Raw genomic sequence first — 20,114 nt, forward strand, 5'->3', positions numbered from 1 at the left:
AATCCAAGATTTCGATTAAAAGTTTAAATATGAAAATTGCCAATTTTAATTGCATATTTTATTCAAGAATGTTGCCATGCATTTTTGCTGTTTTTTTATTTCTACACATACATTGCTATACATGAATTTTCGCATATAACAGCAACAAAATATGTTTTATTACACAAATGCCACTTTTTAAAAGGAATTATTTGTTACAAGCACAAAGGAAACCAAAAAATAGCAAAAGTAGAGTAATACTATTTGTATATACATGTTGTAAGTATGTATATGTGTGTACAATAAATAAAATTTAATGAATTTGAATTCCAAGGAAGCTTTCGTCATCGACACACTTTCCGCATAACTGTGCTTATTTACTTACACACATACATACTATAAATATAGACAAGGCAAACTTTGCTGAATTGAGCACAGTTCTGGCCATTGTTGTGAGTCGTGTACGAATTAGACTTGCATTAGAATACGCACAAAAACCAATTGTCAATAAATGTGTGCAAAACAAGACGCACAGAAACAAAGCAAAAACATCGAGAATTTCAATTAAATTTAACACTTCAATGCGCACGAAATAAGCGCCTTTCACCGATTTCGCACTTAAACACTCACAAACGCGTACAATTTTCTACATACATACATATGTATGTGTGTATGCGGGCTGTCGCTTCCTGCTACAAGCACGGCAACATCGTCTTCGCTGCGCTTTCAAGCTTTTTTCCAGCTTAACGGCTTTCCTAATCTCATTTTCACTTGTTTTACCGTTTTGTTGAATTTGCAACGTAAATAAAATTCGCTCGTTATTTACATTTTTACGCTGGATTAGCGTGCATTTGAGCATTTTGCGCTGTTGCCACTCGCGCGAACTGATTGTGTGTATTTTTGTCACTGCTGGCTGCTGCCGTCATTGTTGATATCATCACAATTCCATGATTTGTGATCGCAAAAACGAGTAAATTGCAGATAAGAAAAGTTTAACGAAAGAGGTTAAATTGCCGTTTGCAAGTTGTTGGTTTGTTGCTATTGCACAATTTCTTTGTATTGCTTCGCTTGAAATTCAAGTAAAACCGGGAATCACCTCTTTGTACAACTTTTACCCGTTAGTGTCGGTCACAAAATGAAACTGTAACAGAATATGGCGACGGCAAAGCAGAATTTCATAGAAGTTTAAAATTAAAAAAAAAAAATATGTTATTTTCAAAATTTCGAATAAATTCAATTTTTTAAAATCAATTTTCAATGATTTAGACTTAAAAAATAATAAAAAATAATTAAAAAATAAAAAAAAATATTTCTTTTTATTTTCAAATACATTTAATTTTTTTAATTCAAATTTCAATGTATTAAAAAAGAAATAAATAAATATTTATAATAACTGAAAAATTAATTTTTTTTTCTACGTTTTTAATTATATATATTTTTTGTTTGTTTGTTTAATTTCAAATCATTTGGTATACATACGATTTTTTTATTGCGTTAAGCAAGCTTGGTTAAATACTAAATTGATTCTAATATTGCAAACAGTTCTAAATTTTTTTTTTTTGATAACACGAACAAACGAAGCTATGCCACTTGCAATGGACACTCAACATTCAGAAAGGCTTAAGAAAAATTTGTATAATTCAAAATTCCATTATTTAGAAAACTGAACTGAAAAAATTAATATAAAATAATTTTCAAATAAAAAATGATTATTTTCAAATTTCGAGCAAACTTAATTTTTTAAATGTAATTTCAATGATTAAAACAAAAATAAATGAATAAAATACAATCAATAATCATGTTTTTTATACTTTTTTTTGTTAATTATAAATATGTTTTTTTACATAAACAAAATTTTCGAAAAAATTCTTTTTTTCTAATTCGTTAGATACGGATATTTTTCGAATAACTTTTAAATTTTTGGTTTAAGCAATGAAATAGATTTATTAGTAAATTCAAAGTTTGTTTTGGATTTCAGTTTCTATGCGGACGGTAAAACGGAATTATATCGCGGTTAAACACGTCTTTATTAAGAAAAAATTAAAAAATGCAAATTAAAACAATTTTAATTAACTTAAAATTGAAAAAAAAGTTTAAAAACTATATTAAGTTCATTTTCCTCACTAATATTATTTAAATTTCGAAATCCATTTTCATCACAAATTATTATTAGTGCACATATTATAAAATCTTTATCCGAAATCAAAACTTTTTTCCAAAATATATTTTTTACACAAATTTCTTTATATGGTATAAACCTATACATATATTAGTGTGAGTCAAAAAATGTATCTTTATTTTCGCTTGGAACTCTGAAAATTGGTTCATAAACACCTCCAAATAAGGCTCTCCAAGTATGAGCACTTAATCGTAACATGAAGGTTCTCCGCTTTCTATTTCTTTCTTATTATCAAAATTGTAACTTGCTACCAACTACTTGAAAAATATTTCGTTGCCTATAACATCAGTGAAATGAAATATTTTTTCAAGAATTTGGAAGCGAGATAGAAATTGTTCGGTTTGATAATAGGAAAACAATAGAAAACCGTTAGGCGAAGAATCTTTTCGTTACTATTAGAGCTCATCTCTTAGAAATGTTTATCAACCAATTTTTCAGAGAACCAGGCGGAAAAAACATTCGTTTTTTTACCCATTCTAGTATATACATATATGTATGTATATAAATTATTCATTTAATGGATAATATTTTTATAAATATATTCATATATTTTTTACCAAAAAATACAATTTGTATTTTCTAAAAAATATTAAAATAAATTTTTCGAATGTTTGATTTTTTTTGTGTCAGTTTTTATTATAAAATTTAACTTCTATAATATTTTAATTCTAAATGGAATGCTTTCATTGTTTTATATAAGTTTTCTCAAATCAAAAACTACTTGCACTTTCTTTTGTAATATATATTGTATATAATTCGAAAAAATTAAACAAAATTTTAATTTAAAACATGAATATATTGAACTAGTTTAGCTCAAAATCACTTGCATTTACTCTTTCAATCTTTCATTTTTTAGTTAATTGAATTTATAGTCACTCAAACCAAAAAAAGTAATTTCAATAGTTTTTATAAAAAATACTAAATTTAAAATTAACAATTTCAGCTCCAAAAATGTAAGAACCAGTTGCATTTCTTTTATTTCTCCAATTTTTGTTTGATAATTCTAATATTTTCTTTTATTTTGGTTAAAAATTTTTAACCCATTTGCATTTATTTATATGAAACAGATTTTTTTATTATAACTCTCAAACTTGTAAATATCACTCGAGGTTGTGGTTATTTTTAATTGTTTTTCATAAAATATATTTATTTTATACTTCTTATTTTTCACAAATTAATCACTTCAATTGCTTTTTGTCACCAAAAATATTCCTTAAATAAAATAAAATCGAAATTCATTTTGGTCTGAAAGATTTAACAATCACATTCACTGAATGAAATTTTCCACAAAACATTTCTACTCAAACTCATTCCAACTAGTAAACAATCCATGAATTTGAATTTGTTCTCGCCTTCCCATCAGTGTTCGTATCAGCGCTGTTTGAGGTCCAGCCTTTGCCGCGACTGATAACAAAATGATTGCGCTGCCAATTAGCCAACAGATTAATAAGCGCAAATAAGTTTGATTTTTTCTAAATCATTTTTATTTCTATTTCTTATGTCTATGTCTACGTCTATTTCTCAAATGCCGCTAATGTGATCTCAATCGCATGAGTGTCATATTCTATTCACTGTTATTTTATATACGAAATGCGTTGTTGCCTTTTTTGCTATTGCTTGTGGTTGCTCCCATTACTCCCACCGCTGAAGGCTGCGGTTGTTATGAATTATGAATCACAAGCTTTCAGCAACTGTGGGTAAATGCAGTAAGTGCAAACGATAATCGAAGGCAAATCGCAACATTATGAAATGCTAAGAAAAATATTAGAAACGACTAAGTGATTGATAGCAAATATATACATAACGATGCTAAAATTAATGTATGTATGTACATATACTCGTACATATAAAAATAAAGAATTTATTATGGAATCAGATCCCACGGTCGCATACGAGTATAATGTATGAGCTCAGTGAATACAACGTTTAACAAAATGTTAACAACATGTTGCTCTATATAAACCTCTGTAAATTTAACTAAAACTAAAGCCACGAACTTTTAGAATAAAATTGCAAATGTTAATTAACAGGTTTTGGTTCAGTATGTTTTCATGCTGTTAGGTAACATTTGCATCGCATCTATCGCAACATTAACATTTACAGTTTTTGGTTAAGTATGTTTTCATGCTGTTAGGTAACATTTGCATCGCATCTACTCTTAAGCTCATATTGCCGAAGGTTAGATATAACCTTATCCACCTAACGAAACCGTTGTGACAATTCTCACAAGTTTTATAACAAATAATTTTAAGTAAAAGGCAGGCTTTTAGCAACAACTCAAAAACACAGACATTTTTGTGGCAGATCAGTTTACATTACATGACTATAGTCACGTATCTTAGACAGTTGCGAAATTGGTCAAAGATTTCAAAAATAACCTTTTTATTTCATGAAATTATACAAGTATTCCAGAGACGTTTTTCAATCAAGGAAAAAAGCTGGCATAAAAACAAGTTATATATGGAATCGCTCAATCGTGTAAGTGATTAATCACAGAAAATTATCTCAATAATCGCAAGCAACCTTCTATCAAAAAAAATTATATATGAATATACAGATATTAACTACATATAGTATATACTTAAGTAAGATTTTTTCAAACGCAGAAAGATAATAGATTAGCTAATAGTTCCCTTCACTAAATCACATCTTTGTTTGCTGATAAACAAATTCTAGTTCTTATGTATGAGTCACAAGAATATTCATTATTATAAAAAGTATTTTTTTTTTAGTAAATAATAAGCAAATTTGACAACAAAACCATAATTTGACTTATATTTTTGATCTCATCTATAATATAACAATATGTTCTAAATACAAAAGTTTATATAAAAAATTTTAATTATATGTACATTTAAAATCATAGTAACATATGTAATTAAACATTAACTTAATTCCTAAATGGGAGATCTAGAATATGATGTCTTTTAAGTCTAATAGTTTCATTACTATCATCTAATAACATGACTGCCAAAGGAAAAAAATACATTTTTGAAAAATACGGTTTGAGTATAAATTAAATCTTAGAAAAGTTGTAAGTGAACAAGTTCAGGAATTTATGTAAAAGTAATATATTTAATATACGTATGTATATTGCTATGAACAGTTTGAATTTTTTCCATGTGTGAACCTATCTAGTTCTTCTTGAACACAGGGGGTTTATAGGTATCATTTTCACACTATATTGATCAAAGTAACGTAATTTTTTGTGCCAAGTATGTCATGGCAGGCCTTGAGAATAAAATAAATACTTGTATAAACAGACAGAAAACAGAATAAAAGTCTATATGAGATCTTTAAACCCGTACTAATTAAAATTCCTTCTGATATAAAATGTCTACCATACAAATATATAATAAAGTGGTTTAATCGAAAATTGGTCTAAAGTAACGTGTGCTCTTCTTCTGATACAAAACTTAAATTTTCTTTGGTAAACTTTCCAAACTAAAATATGTAAATTAAATAAGGGAATTATGAAAAGTGTAGAAAATATGCCAACATACATATATAAGATTCTAAAAGGGTTTTAGATTAGATTTGAAATACGCAGGTAACATCACTTGTCATTGGCATACAAAAATCAGAAAAACTAAGAAAAATAAAATAAAAAAACATTTCTGCAAAAGGAACATTAATGAGAATAATTTAGAAGAATAAAATGCAAATTTTTTTATTATTCAATTTACATGAGGTTTTTGAGAGATGAGGTAATAGATTTCATTTTGATTTAAACATCTTTTCAGAAAATTAGTAAAATTTAGCGTTCTTTTGTAGAAAAAAGTATAAATAAAGCTAATTGAACTCAGATATTCAGCAAATGCTAATTCATAACAGTTTTATTTTTTAGATTTTTCACGATTGTTCTAACTATAAATATTATTTACTTGTAATTGTTTCAGACAAGTAAATAATATTTATGGTTAAAACAATACAATCGTGATAAATCTAGTTCTATTAAATAAAACTTTTATGAATTAGTATTTTCTGAATATCTGAGTTAAATTAATGAACTAATAATAACATATATATAATTTAAATCACTTTTGTTAAAAAGTCTTTTATTAGATAAACCTTCTCAAATAATTAGCATACAAAATCTAGACAGGCGTATTAGCAAACATATACTTTCGATATATGTATATAGTGGATATATATGTATATATATCTAGTATATGAAAATATATATTTACATATTTATATATACGTATGTAAATTGCGGCTTGTTTCACGCTCACCACAACATTACCTACTTTGCTGCTTACATGTAAGCCGTTTGAAATTTAAGGCGTTTGTGCAACTTGTGGCTTATGGAAGCCTCACAAGCTAACTGCTTATGCCCCAATGCTGCTAATTGCAACCAACAATACACACACCGACACATACAAATAATGCGCGCTTACTTGGGTTTTAGCTGCCGCAGTACAATTCCATGCTCGCCTAGTGCGAAATGTTCGATTGCAACTGCATTACTTTAGAATAAAATTACTGCGGTATTTGCCATAGGATACCATTTGCAACTTTTACTGATTTTTTTCTTTCTTAATTACACGGTTCGTCGTTGGTTCATCGTTTGGTTGGTTGAATGATTTTTCTCTAAAATTTAAAGTAGGACAGCAGAGTTAAAGCAACCACATGCAGAACCGCACAACGGTTGGCAATTACCATATACATATAACTATGTACATATATGTACTTAAACGCCTAATACTAATATGTATATAATGTACTCTTGGTATTGGACTAATCGACTAACGGGATTACTCGGTTAGAACATTATTCGAATAATAATATTCAGTTAACAGTATCCGAATAGAGGTCGAAGTCGTCGACTATGCTATTAACATCTCATTTCTGACTATCCGGTTAACCGTACTTTATCAAATTTTCGAAGAGTTAGCTTTCAACTTCTTTATGATTTTTCTATGTATATAAGTTTATAGACCTTATGCAATATATAGACGTACAATTGGCCTTTCACACATTAAAAACCTGGAAAAATCAAAGTCTGGTTGAATTCCAAACAATTTTTCAATCAAACAATTTTATTCAAATACTCGCAACAGAGCAACCATTCGAATAGTCGTAACATCGTAATAATATAAACCGGATATTCGATTTATCGGTTTTCAGGTTATTCGAATAATTTTAGGAGCCCTAGTATACATGTATATATTTAAGTCTTGTGGTGAGAGAGACTGAATTTTGCTCTTTAGTGATAGCTTTCTCTATATATATATATTTATTCAAGCTTGATCATTATATTTAATTAAATATATTTAAAATATTTCATAGTCGGGAAAATTATTGATTGAATATCAGATCAAATTAAATGAAATATGTAGGTTATTAGAAACCATAAAAAATATGTATATATATATCCGCATTATTTATGCTAATATGATTACATTCATCTAATTTCCTCCGATGCTATCGTAGAAACTAAGAATTTGGTAATAACTCCTTTCTCTAACGCACGAAATACGTGCGGTTATTTTTTTTCAAAATCCAACATTTTTAATGGACTGTTTACACAATATCGTTCCGCGATAATACTCGAGTAGTAATCTGCAGTCATAAAAGCAGTTTTAATGTGACTTTTTTGCATCACCGAGTAGGCTCATAACCCGATTAACGAGTATCGCAAACAAAAATCTATAATTATAAAAGCTGTATGAAGTGTTTTTAGCATTATTAGCATAAGGGAAAAATTTCTAGTCACTATCTTCAATTTTCGTCTATAAAAACCCCTCATATCGGACCAACTTACCACAGTTATGGATCAATAAAATCAAATCCTTACTCAACTGAAAAATTCTAAGAAATTAACAGTCAACTCACTATATTCTGAGGATATTATTTCCATTGCGAGTGTCGGAATTGTTAACAAAGCCTACGAATCCTTCGAAAAACCCGTTTTTCGATCTTCGATAACAGAACAATGCCTTTAGAAATATTTTATGTATAATGACCGATTTAATATCAAGATATGCTGTGGTTGATTCCTGCGACATAGTTTGTACATTTACTTGTATTTAATTTTGTTTACAGATAAAAAAAATATAAATTAATTACATATATTAAAAAAATAGAAAATACAAAAATTATTTTATCTTATTCCAATGAACAAACAGTTATATTCTGTAAGCAAATTTACATTATTCCGAACATTAAAAATATTGTTTAACCTTTATGATAGATCGAACCGATTGTCTGCCAATCTTACTATTTATCCTGCACTTTATCCTTTTATCTACAAAAAGTGATGTATTGTCCTAGCTCTCTCCCGCCACAGCAATTATGTAATTTTTATGGCTTTATTTTACGAACTAAGTCACATTAGGTGCCCCTACATATCTAACAATACAAATACACGCATATATACGTGAATGGAGTCGCCTATATAACATAATACTGAAGTAACTAAAGAAACCACTGGCGAACAGAAAAGCAACTACACGCATATATGTAAAACCTCAAAAAATACATAATCGATACTGTGAAAAGACAACAATGTTTCCACATATGGAAACAACGACAATCAAAGAGTAAGGAAAACATATGTTATTGCGCCCATAACTATGCTTTAGTACTTCGGTTCTCTTGAGAAGCTCAAGAGTCAGTATATTGTGTCCTAACTCACTTATTTACTCTTTATACTCGTATATATAGTATAAATGCTTGTATAGATTAAACCACTACTATGTTACATAAATCAATAAGCTGCTTACGCGATGTTATATACAACTGGTAATTTAATATATTTTTAGGCGCAAACACTACTTATCTGCCCACAGCCTGCGCACTAAGTCAAATGACTATTATAAGTATTTCAGTGCCGCCCACGATGGTGACTTAAGCCGCTGGAATTTCAAACAGTTAATGCCTACAAAATAAATGTACATATATTCAAGTAGGCATAAATGATAATTAAAGCGCTTGAACGCAGTGCAAAAGAACACCTACGAAAGGGCTTACGAAACTTTAATGAGCACTGAAAGACGACTACATAATTGAATGAAAGTCATTAACGGAAATAAAGAGTTAACTTTGAGTTTATTATTTCATATAAAAATGGCAAAAACTTTGCAATACCACGGAAATAGCAGTGAAAGGAGGCTGAGTGTTCATATTGTTTGCTCAGCAATAAGATTTTATTTGTTTTTCCTTTTCGTTATAACTTTCAGGGTTGAATTTTTTGTGCAAATATGCTGTAGATCTGTGTCTGCCTTCCTAGAATATAACTAATGTAAATATGCAATTTGCACTCTCTTTGCTCTTAAATGCTAGATTGATATTTAATTTGGAAGTAGGGTTGCCAAATAAGTAAGAATTCGACAAATGTTTTTGGAAATATGTTTATTGTAAATAAAGTTTTGGAATAAATAGGAATACTTATTAGTAAAATAGGTAAAATGAATAGAGAATGTTATGTGGCAAAAAAGAATAAAATGTTGTACTTTTTATGTATGCTTCATCTCGCAGTTTAGAGCCAGTAGAAAATATCAAGAGAAACCACGTCGCCGTCCACAGTATATTTCCAGATGAGTGCAGATTCTGCTCTTTCTCTGCTTCTAACAGTAGGTACCAAATCAAACATCTTCAAAGCTAACGTGCTTTCGTCCATTCGAACGTCATGACCTAGCTAGCGTTACCACTGTCTTATTATCGGTCGGCGGAGCTATGTCAGTGACACCGTATAACTCGTACAACTCAGCATAAATATTCCAAACCTCTCTCTCTAAAACTCTTAGTGCAGTTTTATATACCAGTACTGGAATAATGAGCGATTTAGGTATAGAGTTTAGTTTTGGTTCGTCGTGAGAGGACAGGATGTAGAATTTGTCCGCGGTAAGGTATGCCTGTCGTAAGAGGCGACTAAAATCCAGTATGCACAGTCTGCTATTTGGTTGTCTCGAAATTTCAAATTTGAATGAGATTCCTTCTACTGAAAAGACATTTGAAATTCATGCAAATGTCAACAGTCATTGAATTTGTTGGGTACTCAACTGGTAGTAGCAAAAGCTACTGACCGAAGACTTAAATCTAGTACCTCGGAGATTAGTTAGTCCTTGGAGTTCAATCTGCACATAGAGTTTGACCCTTTGGGGAGAGTTGTAGTGGCTGTGGTTTAAACCTAAAGGCAGGTAGAATTAAAAATTCAGTTAACATGGGTGCCGAACCCACAGCACTGCAGAGGTTTTAGGTTGGCCTCCAACTCAACCAAAGTGTAAAAGGTTTCCCTTCCACCTGGCCAATTGGAACCAGATAATACTTGCAACGCTGACCAACATCTTGTTTTCATTTATGTAAAAGCACATGAGCTAAGGCCGTCGTTGGCAGGAACTCACGTAAACGACTGTTGTCAACCAAATTGTAAATTTTTTTAATTGTTGTTGTTACTTTACTCTGCTTCTCGTATTATTTTCTCCTGTATCAAGTTGAAAAAATCAAACGCAAGAATGTCGCGGACTCATTTCTTATTGAACGGCTCGGAGAGATCCTTCCCAATACGAAGTACGCTTCTGGTATTGTCCAGCATCAGTTTACATAGCCAAATAAGTTTTGCAGAGATGCCAAATTTTTACTGACTAAATAATAATTTGCTAATACAGAAATTGTTTCAATAGTTTATCTAAATTAATATAACACTGAACAGATTATTATATTCTATAAGTAACAGTTATAGTTTTGAGTGCGTAAATTCTCAAAAATCGTCCAAAACACTACTTGCTGCAACATTGGCAATTCTAATTATACTGTCAGTAAAACCAATAAAAGGTATTGCAGAGGCTTCGCAACTCTTTCGATATAAATAGCATTCTTATTTGCAGTAAATATAAACTATAGAGGAATGAAAAAGCAACCACATCTAGAATTTTTAAAGCTCTGCTCCAATATCGGCGGTTCCGCCAAATAAGCAGCTTCTTGAGAAAAAAAGAAAGAAAGCTGCTTGTATGAATATGTACAGATTGACACACGGACATGCGTCACAAAACAATCACTCAAACCTTTAGATGTTAAGTGAAACTACAAATACAAGCAATAAATGCAGCATATTTATTTCTCGCCACTGTTGGCGTATATATGAACACTGGCTTCTCTGCTAGCTGCTGATTTGATTTCCAGTCGAAATGTTGGCTTGAATGCACATATAAGTCTATAATTGCTTATTTGCATGCGACAAATTGATTGCAAGATTGACAAGCAAGACACGATTCCACAGCTCTTCCTCCATCGTTGACATCACTAACAATTGCAAATATTTATAGAGCCACCACCCACTAAAGTGTGTGCAGTCGGTGCAATTATGGTATTGGTTGTTTACTATTTTGCAACTGATCTAATTACAATGCATATGTGTGAGGATGGAGCTACACTGAGAGAGAAATACTGAAAATTAGTTATTTTGTCGAAAAAAGTATTTTAAACAGAAACCAGAAGAAAGTTTTACCATTGCAATCGAGTTTGGATTACAATATGGGTTTCTTTCTCTCTCAACATGAGTTTTCTCTACTGGATAGTGAGTTTTACTTTAACTTAAGGATAATTCCTTACTAAATGGACTATTTGTTTTCTTATAAATTTTAAAAAATTCTGTGCTTAATAAGTTATAATTTTGAGTATAGACATAGGCCTTTGCAATGAACTTAATAAACAAGACATAACAGTCGTGAGTATATCTGACATCAATCTGTTGGGCTTCAACTTATATGACAACTCCGTGGTTCACTGCCTATCTTGAGGCAACTGCCGTGGAGATAAACCGTTATCTTCTCTCTGTAAAGTTTACTATTACCATATAAACAATTTTATTATTACTAAAATTCATATTATCTACTATACAACCAATTATTATTAACATATTGTTGGTTTATTCTGAAAAATGTTTGGCATTTCGTCTTTATTTTGGATAGTAAGCCAGTGTCCTGCCATAGTTGACCTCCGTTAGGTAAGGTTAGGTCGCGCTTTCAACCGTAATCTATGAATCTTACTTCGTCCTAAAAGTGAAACACCAGATCCTCATAGATCGAATAAGCGTTTTAATGTCAGCCTAGAAAAAAAAAAACGTTAACTTCGGCTGCACCGAAGCTAATATACCGTTCAAAGGTGTATTTCTTTTAGTAACTATGTGTTGTTTGTATGGAAGCTATATGCCATAGTTAACCGATCTGAACAATTTTTTCGGAGATTACATTGTTACCTTAGAAACTAATCTGTACCAAATTTCGTGAATATATCTTGTCAAATGTGAAAGTTGTCCATACAAGAACTTGATTCTGATCGTTCAGTTTGTATGGTAGCTATATGCTATAGTTAACCGATCTGAACAATTTTTTCGGAGATTACATTGTTACCTTAGAAACTAATCTGTACCAAATTTCGTGAATATATCTTGTCAAATGTGCAAGTTTTCCATACAAGAACTTGATTCCGATCGTTCAGTTTGTATGGCAGCTATATGCTATAGTTAACCGATCTGAACAATTTCTTCGGAGATTACATTGTTGCTTTAGAAAATAATATGTACCAAATTTCGTGAATATATCTTGTCAAATGTGCAAGTTTTCCATACAAGAACTTGATTCCGATCGTTCAGTTTGTATGGCAGCTATATGCTATAGTTAACCGATCTGAACAATTTCTTCGGAGATTACATTGTTGCTTTAGGAAATAATATATACCAAATTTCGTGAATATATCTTGTCAAATGTGAAAGTTTTCCATACAAGCATTTGATTCCGATCGTTCAGTTTGTATGGCAGCTATATGCTAGATTAGTCCGATATCGGCGGTTCCGACAAATGAGCAGCTTCTAGAAGAGAAAATGACTCTTGCAAAATTTCAAAACGATATCTTAAAAACTGAGGGACTAGTTCGTATATATACAGACAGGCGGACAGACAGACATAGCTAAATCGACTCAGCTCAACATACTGATGATTTATATGTATACTTTATAGGGTCTCCGGCGCTTCTTTCTGTTACAAATTTCGTGACAAACTTAATATACTCTGTTCAGGGTATAAAATATCCGGGCGATAGAGAAGAAAGTGACGAGATGATTGCACCTCGCTTTTCTGTATACAGATTTAGCAAAGAGCGTCTAGTGTCCAGACAGAATATTCACAATTACAGCGAGATAGACTTTGCTAAGAGCAAGTAATTCCAAGGACCTTGTATGATTCTCTCAGGGCAACAAAGATCTCGCATTCACACAAGTTCTGGTTGCTGACCAGTGTTTTCCGAGCTCAACGGAAGTCCAAAGCTAGAACATAAGATGACATCGGAAAACCGACTCACTTCCAATTGGATGAAAGTTGGAGCGGCCTCCCCGACAAGCTCATCGGCTTTGCACTTTTGCACTCCTTGACTACATACTAGTTTTGAGCTTTCACTCCGTTATAGACACGTCTCTACCTTGATGATAGCCTAACGTAGAGTTCATGAGTGGCCTTCTACAATAGTTTGATATATTCATATAATAATCCGCCCACCTTTCTTGACCACTTATTTTAAACTATCACCTCAGGTAGAAAAACACCGCTCAAATATGCTTATATTTTATCACGTGGAAGGCAATTCGTTTTAAAAACGAATACAAATATCATATAGTATACTCGTACATGCATATGAGTATATAGCGTGAATGCTACCACAGGCAATTCGCGTTGACCACATACTATTTGATTCGCAATATAATTACTCTTTGCGGTTATATATGTATATAAGCATTACTACGACGGAAAAAGGTTAATAATAACTGTAAAAGGAAAACAAATACGAGGATTGATATGTGTTTTTCGGAGTTGGGAGTATAAATTATGATAGACGCAATTTGGCACCTCTTTTTGAAAGTACGTCATATTTCCATTTTAAAAGCACTTAGAATATTTTACGGTCACATAATACTTTCTTAGTAGTGATTTAAAATATTTTATATCAATTAGAAATTTTACCATGAACATTCTTGAGCTATTAGTTTTCAACATTATTACGTTGTTTAATACTAAAGTATGCATTGATTGACAAAAATTATTAAGCGATTGAGTAGTACCAACAAATAGATAAAATCTTTTACTATTGAAAAGGACTTCAACTGACTAAGACATCGTGAGGCAAACAAAAATTCTCTACCCAGCCCTTAGAGTGCGAACCTTAACTATAATACTGTAAATGTTTCAAAATATTTCATACGATCGTTCTCAAGTTATTGACCTTCTCGCAATACCACATCTGCTCTGTTTATGAAGGAAGGAGGCCAAGATGAAAACCAACGTCTCTTTCGAAGGCCTTAAAGCGGCCAACTCTCAAATAGATAACGAAAAGGTCCGTTACAACACATACATATCTCTAGACTTTCAACCCAAGTAATATATGCATTTTTCTCTTGTTAGTCGAGAGATGCAAACAGCAACCTTTGTATTAATGTCATTATTTCTATGCTATGCCGATAATATCAAAGTAAATATGGACAAATTTGCATGCAATACACGCATATATGTACACACATATTTACTATATATTTTACATGGAAAACCTACGGCAATGGACACTGGCGCTTGCTGTTGACAGGCGCACCGGAACTCAAGCCGCCAGCGTTTTGAAGAGCAGATATACAAATGCCCGTAAATATGTATGTACATGTATAGTATGTGAGTATAATCTTGTATGCAGGCATATCCATTTTGAATTTGCATTTAAGCGCTTTCCATCAAAATCGGATTATAGCGTACCAACTACATACCTACATACATGCAACCCTCATCATATTAAAAGTGTACCTATAGCGAATTTTGCTGAATTTTTTACAGACTCCACGCAAAACTAACAACAAACTGCGTTTATATTACATATGTATGTCCATATATAAAAATAAACAATAACGAATTCCAGAATTTCACCGACCCTTATCAAAAAAACTTTAACAAAGCACATAAAATTAGGTTGAACCCATTAGATTACGGTCTCGCAGGGGCTTATTTTATTAATTCTACACAAATTAACATGCCGTTGGTCAGCTTTGTATCATTATAGCTGTTTATATCATATTATAGAAGACCAAAAACAAACAAAAACAAGTAAGGAAGGGCAAGTTCGGGTGTAACTAAAGTGTTTTATAACTATATTTTACCTCCCAGCTCCTAGCGTCAAATATATGAAAAATAGCGAAAAAGGATTAGAATTAATTATAACTATTAGGGATATGAGGATTCGACCAAGGCCACTTTCCGACATATTCGATGTATGGTTTCTTAGAATAACGAACATCATTTCGGTGTTAAACTATAGTATATACATATGAACGTTCTTGATATTATATGCTCGGTTAAATTTGCTAAGTTTTAAAATTCTTATATTACATACAGGTAGTTATGTGGCAGCTAAAGAATGTCTTAACGCGATTTTATCCATTTTAGGCACAAAGATGCTGTTTATTAAAAAACCACGCTATTTAAGTTTTAATAAGATAACTCACATGTTGACCGAAGTAACATTCGGTATAAAAACAGCCAGAAGTTTTCAAAATTTTTACATTAATTATATGGTGACTAAATATTCGGTATATGGAGGCTGAACAGTTTTAGTCCGATTTGAATAACTTTTGGTCATAAGCTGGCACATTTGAAGACCTATTTTATATACTCTATCTCTCCCTATACTCTATAGCAACATGTTGCAAGAGTATAATAAACAAAGTTTTAACCATTAGGTGTTAAAAAAAGAAAGTTAAGACACACAAACGAGCGAGGAAACCCAAAAAATCATACTATGTACACCGAAAATCGAAAGTAAACAATTTTTCTGGGAAATAAATCAAACGCAAATACCATTATGTTCGTATGCCAACAAACAATGATAGACAGCGTGCTTGATGAGGACATTTGACAAGGATAACAAAGGATTTTTGTATGCACAACCGTCAATGGTAAATACTTACAAATATAGTATACTTGTAAATACAAATAATTTGATTGCCATAGAGGGAAATAAATAAAAATTTTCTCGGAAATAAAAAAACTAAATGAAAGGGCAGCAATAAATAGGATAATGAGGTTCCAATTTTCCAACTTTTGTATACAAAACAAACACAACATCCTCAATATTTTGATAAATGCTTAATAATGGATATAGTAAAAAGAAATCATTTTTTTCGCATTAAATAGAAGGTTTTATTTTGCGTAGTTAGAATAATCCGATAATGATCAAATATGCATCCTTTCGTCCCATAACTTGTTACTATATTGAAAGCAATTTTTAAAAGGCCAATGGTTAGTACGTTGAAGGCAATTTTTAATGGCACTCTCATAGAAACCAAAACATTATTGGTAAAAGATTAGTCTATTTGATTTTCACAAATTCTTCTTGAAGGGAATGTTTCTATAACACTTAGTAAATACTTGATGCCCGTTCCGAACTATAAGGTGCTTGCATAACAACCTGCCAACCAAACTCTCAGAGGCTCCATCGAACCCCTATTAGTCAAAGCTGACCGCTTCTGCGCGATTGTTTCCTTCAGATAGTTCAGTTGTTGACAGTACATGCTCGATTCACTGCAAATCCCACCACACATATAGCAAAACCTTCTTGTTCATCAACCCCTTTTTACCACCACTATACATCCGCTTCATAAGTGTATAGATTTTGTTGCGAAATTCGGCCCATAAGTTATTTGAATTAACTAACATTTAACTTATCATCTTGGACAGCAAAATTAGCGAAATGTACATAGTTGAAAGCCGCAGCAGAATTTGGCGTTGAAAGACCTTCATTCACCGTTACAATATCAGCACTTTTAAAACTCTTCACATTTTCAGTCGCCTGAAAGAATACTGACTTACATAAGCAATAAATAACAAAAAAGTCTGCGTAGTTTCTTCAGTACGAAACATTATCTTATTAACACCATATAGCGGAATTGGATCGCACATAAACAACCTTAGATACAACTACCAAAGCCATCTTTTGGGAAAATAATGGATTTAGTTTTGCTAGATCTTATGTATATTTCAACAGCAGTTCATTGGAACTTTGAAATATAGCATGGTAGAAAGCAGACAATCAGGCAACAATATGATCTTCGACTGAAATACCATATAAGAAATGATAAAGTTTGTACGTTTTAGCATTTCGTTACCAAATTGAAGCCATTAGATATGGTACTGGTGCTTTGGTTCCTCTACTATTGCAATATACACTCAAGATCAAGTTTGACCCGGACTGATTCAAGCGATAAGTACTTTTTTTTTAGATTGGTACAGCCGTTTTTATGCTCCTGTGAAGTATGATCTTCATAGGTCAATTAGGGTGTGTTTGGCAGCTGTTCTGCTTTTGTCTTTTGTAAAATTTGTTTGTTGAGTATGATATAGTAAACACACTTTTTATATAAGTAGTAATGGTAGTTATGGTAATACGACTTTGAAACTAGCGACTTAACTAGAAGATCATTTCCTGAACTTGCATTTAAATTTCAAACTTATTATTGTTATTTTACCATTCCCAATAATTTTTTGGTTGTTCCTTTTAACAGTAATACATATGTACATATTTAATACCATATAAATTCTCATGGTACGAATAGATAAATTTGCAAATTAGTTTGTTTACACATTTTTTAGTAAATTTTATATGAAAATCCGATTTATTTTTAATATTTTTTTTTTCACGAGTAACTTACTGTCCCAGTTACCGTGCAAAAAGGCGATCAAGTGTATATACAGATTTACTTTTTTATATACATACCTTTGTTAAATAATGCTATGAGAGATCGCGATTCTTCTGCTATTTTTAACATGCTCAGTGACTTAATCCCTCAAATAGAGGCATCTATAATACGCCTCGGAAAAGCTAATGGATATATAAAAAGTTTCCCATGAAAGAGATCGACACTTTCTACAAAACAAGTTAGAATTCTTATTTTAATATACGAATAACTACATATGTACAGGGTAGGCCATTTAAAGTTGACCCATCTGGCAACGCTGTAACTTTTAACAGCGCTGACAAATCGGCTAATGTCATACCGCGTTAGAAGCGTCATTCGAAGACAATTTATACCATGGAACAGTACACTCCAAAAGAACGCGCTGAAATTGTTCAGCTTTATATTCAAAATAACTTTTCAATTGTGTTAACTCAACGTGCGTTTCGCAAAAAAAATAAAGTGAAAAGTGCTCCAGTTAAGAACACAATTAAGTCTTTATACGCAAAATTTGTGAACACCGGTAATCTCAGTAATGCCAGTCATGCATCCAGACAACGCACAAGACGTTCTGATGAAAATATCGAAGCTGTACGAGCCAGTATTGAGGAGACTCCATCGACATCGAGTTATCGCCGCTCTCAGGAATTAGACATCTCTCGCACCACTCTCCGACGCATAATTCATAAAGATTTGAAGATGTTTCCATATAAAATTCAAATGGCACAAAAACTAAACCCAGCTGATTATCCGCGACGCCTTAATTTTGGCAAATGGGCCATCGAAATGGCTGAAAACGAACTTGACTTTTGGCGAAAACTCATCATGTCAGACGAGGCACATTTCTCGTTGAATGGAGGCGTAAACAAGCAAAATTGCCGATTTTATGCCACCGAAAATCCTCAATTAATTGAAGAACAGCCTCTTTACGACCAAAAAGTAACAGTTTGGTGCGGTGTTTGCGCGAATATGATCATCGGATATTTTTTCGAAGACGATGATGGAGCCACGACAACAGTCAATGGTGAGCGTTATCGAGCCATGATAACGGATTTTGTGATACCCATTATTCGCGAAAATGACATGGATAACTTCTGGTTTCAACAGGACGGGGCTACATGCCATACAGCTCGACCAACAATCAATTTATTGCGACCATTTTTCCCCGGGCGATTGATATCGAAAAATGGTGATGTTGACTGGCCACCGAGATCACCAGATTTGACGCCACCAGACTTTTATTTGTGGGGTTATTTGAAATCCAAGGTATACGCTAATAAGCCAAAGACCTTAGCTCAACTGAAAGCCAACATTCGACGTGAAACAGCCGCCATATCATCCGAAACATTGGCCAAAGTCATGGAAAATGTCGAAAAAAGAGTGCATTTAGCTGTCAAAGCTAAAGGTGCCCATTTACGCGATCTAATTTTTAAATATTAGCTGAAACAAATCCCCTTGGACCAAAATAAATTATTTTTGAAATGAACAAAAAACATTGTTTTCTTTTGTTCTTTTTTTTTTAGAAACAAATGGGTCAACTTTAAATGGCCTACCCTGTATGTATGTATGCTGCAGAAATGGGGACGGTGAAAAGTCGAGAAATTTTAGAAACCACTGAACATTATTTTATGAAATTTTTCCTCTCTAACATGTTAGTTGTCAAGCTTTTTTTCTATTTGTGGTTAGAGCTTTGACTTAAGAGAGCAAATCAAGCCGCAAAAAAGATTTGAACGTATTATCACTAAAGACCAAAGAGACGTCCATATAATATGGGCAAAGTCTTCTCCGCAATTTTTCAATTCCTTAAGATGGAGCTTGAAACTCCGGGCGCCTGGTTTTAGATTCCGTAGCTATCTGTAGACTCAGTAATGAGGTACCCTTAGGTTTCTCTTGACATGTCGAAGGAATAAGCGCTGTTAGGAAAAAAGCTATTTAAAGCACTTAAATCTATGTTCAAGCCGAACTTTAGGACTTTAAAAGAGATTTAAAATTTAAATTCAGAGTTTAAGTAGTCTAGGTAGGTTAGAAGGTGTCATCCGATGCACCTAGGCCTTAGGGGACCGTTTGTGAATTAAGTGGCTGAGACGTCACATAATTAGATACATGCGCTTCAAGCTTTGTAAGCGGATCTCCGAAAGTAGATGACACCGGCGAAAGTTAAGAGCGCACTTCTACATCGAAAATACTGAGAAGATCTTAACTCTTTCTGCAGAATCACTCATCTTCTCTAATATTAGTCGGGAAAAAATTGTAGAA

At 32.2% G+C, this 20,114-nt stretch overlaps 1 protein-coding gene across 2 annotated transcripts in view; it reads left to right on the forward strand.

Annotated features, from left to right (window-relative positions):
* LOC105224744 (F-box/LRR-repeat protein 16) overlaps window positions 1-20,114 on the forward strand; it is a 162,236-nt gene that overhangs the window by 134,031 nt on the left and 8,091 nt on the right. The gene's annotated exons all lie outside the window — the stretch shown is intronic.

Source organism: Bactrocera dorsalis, chromosome 5 (genome assembly GCF_023373825.1).
Source record: "Bactrocera dorsalis isolate Fly_Bdor chromosome 5, ASM2337382v1, whole genome shotgun sequence".
Taxonomy (NCBI): Eukaryota; Metazoa; Arthropoda; class Insecta; order Diptera; family Tephritidae; genus Bactrocera; species Bactrocera dorsalis.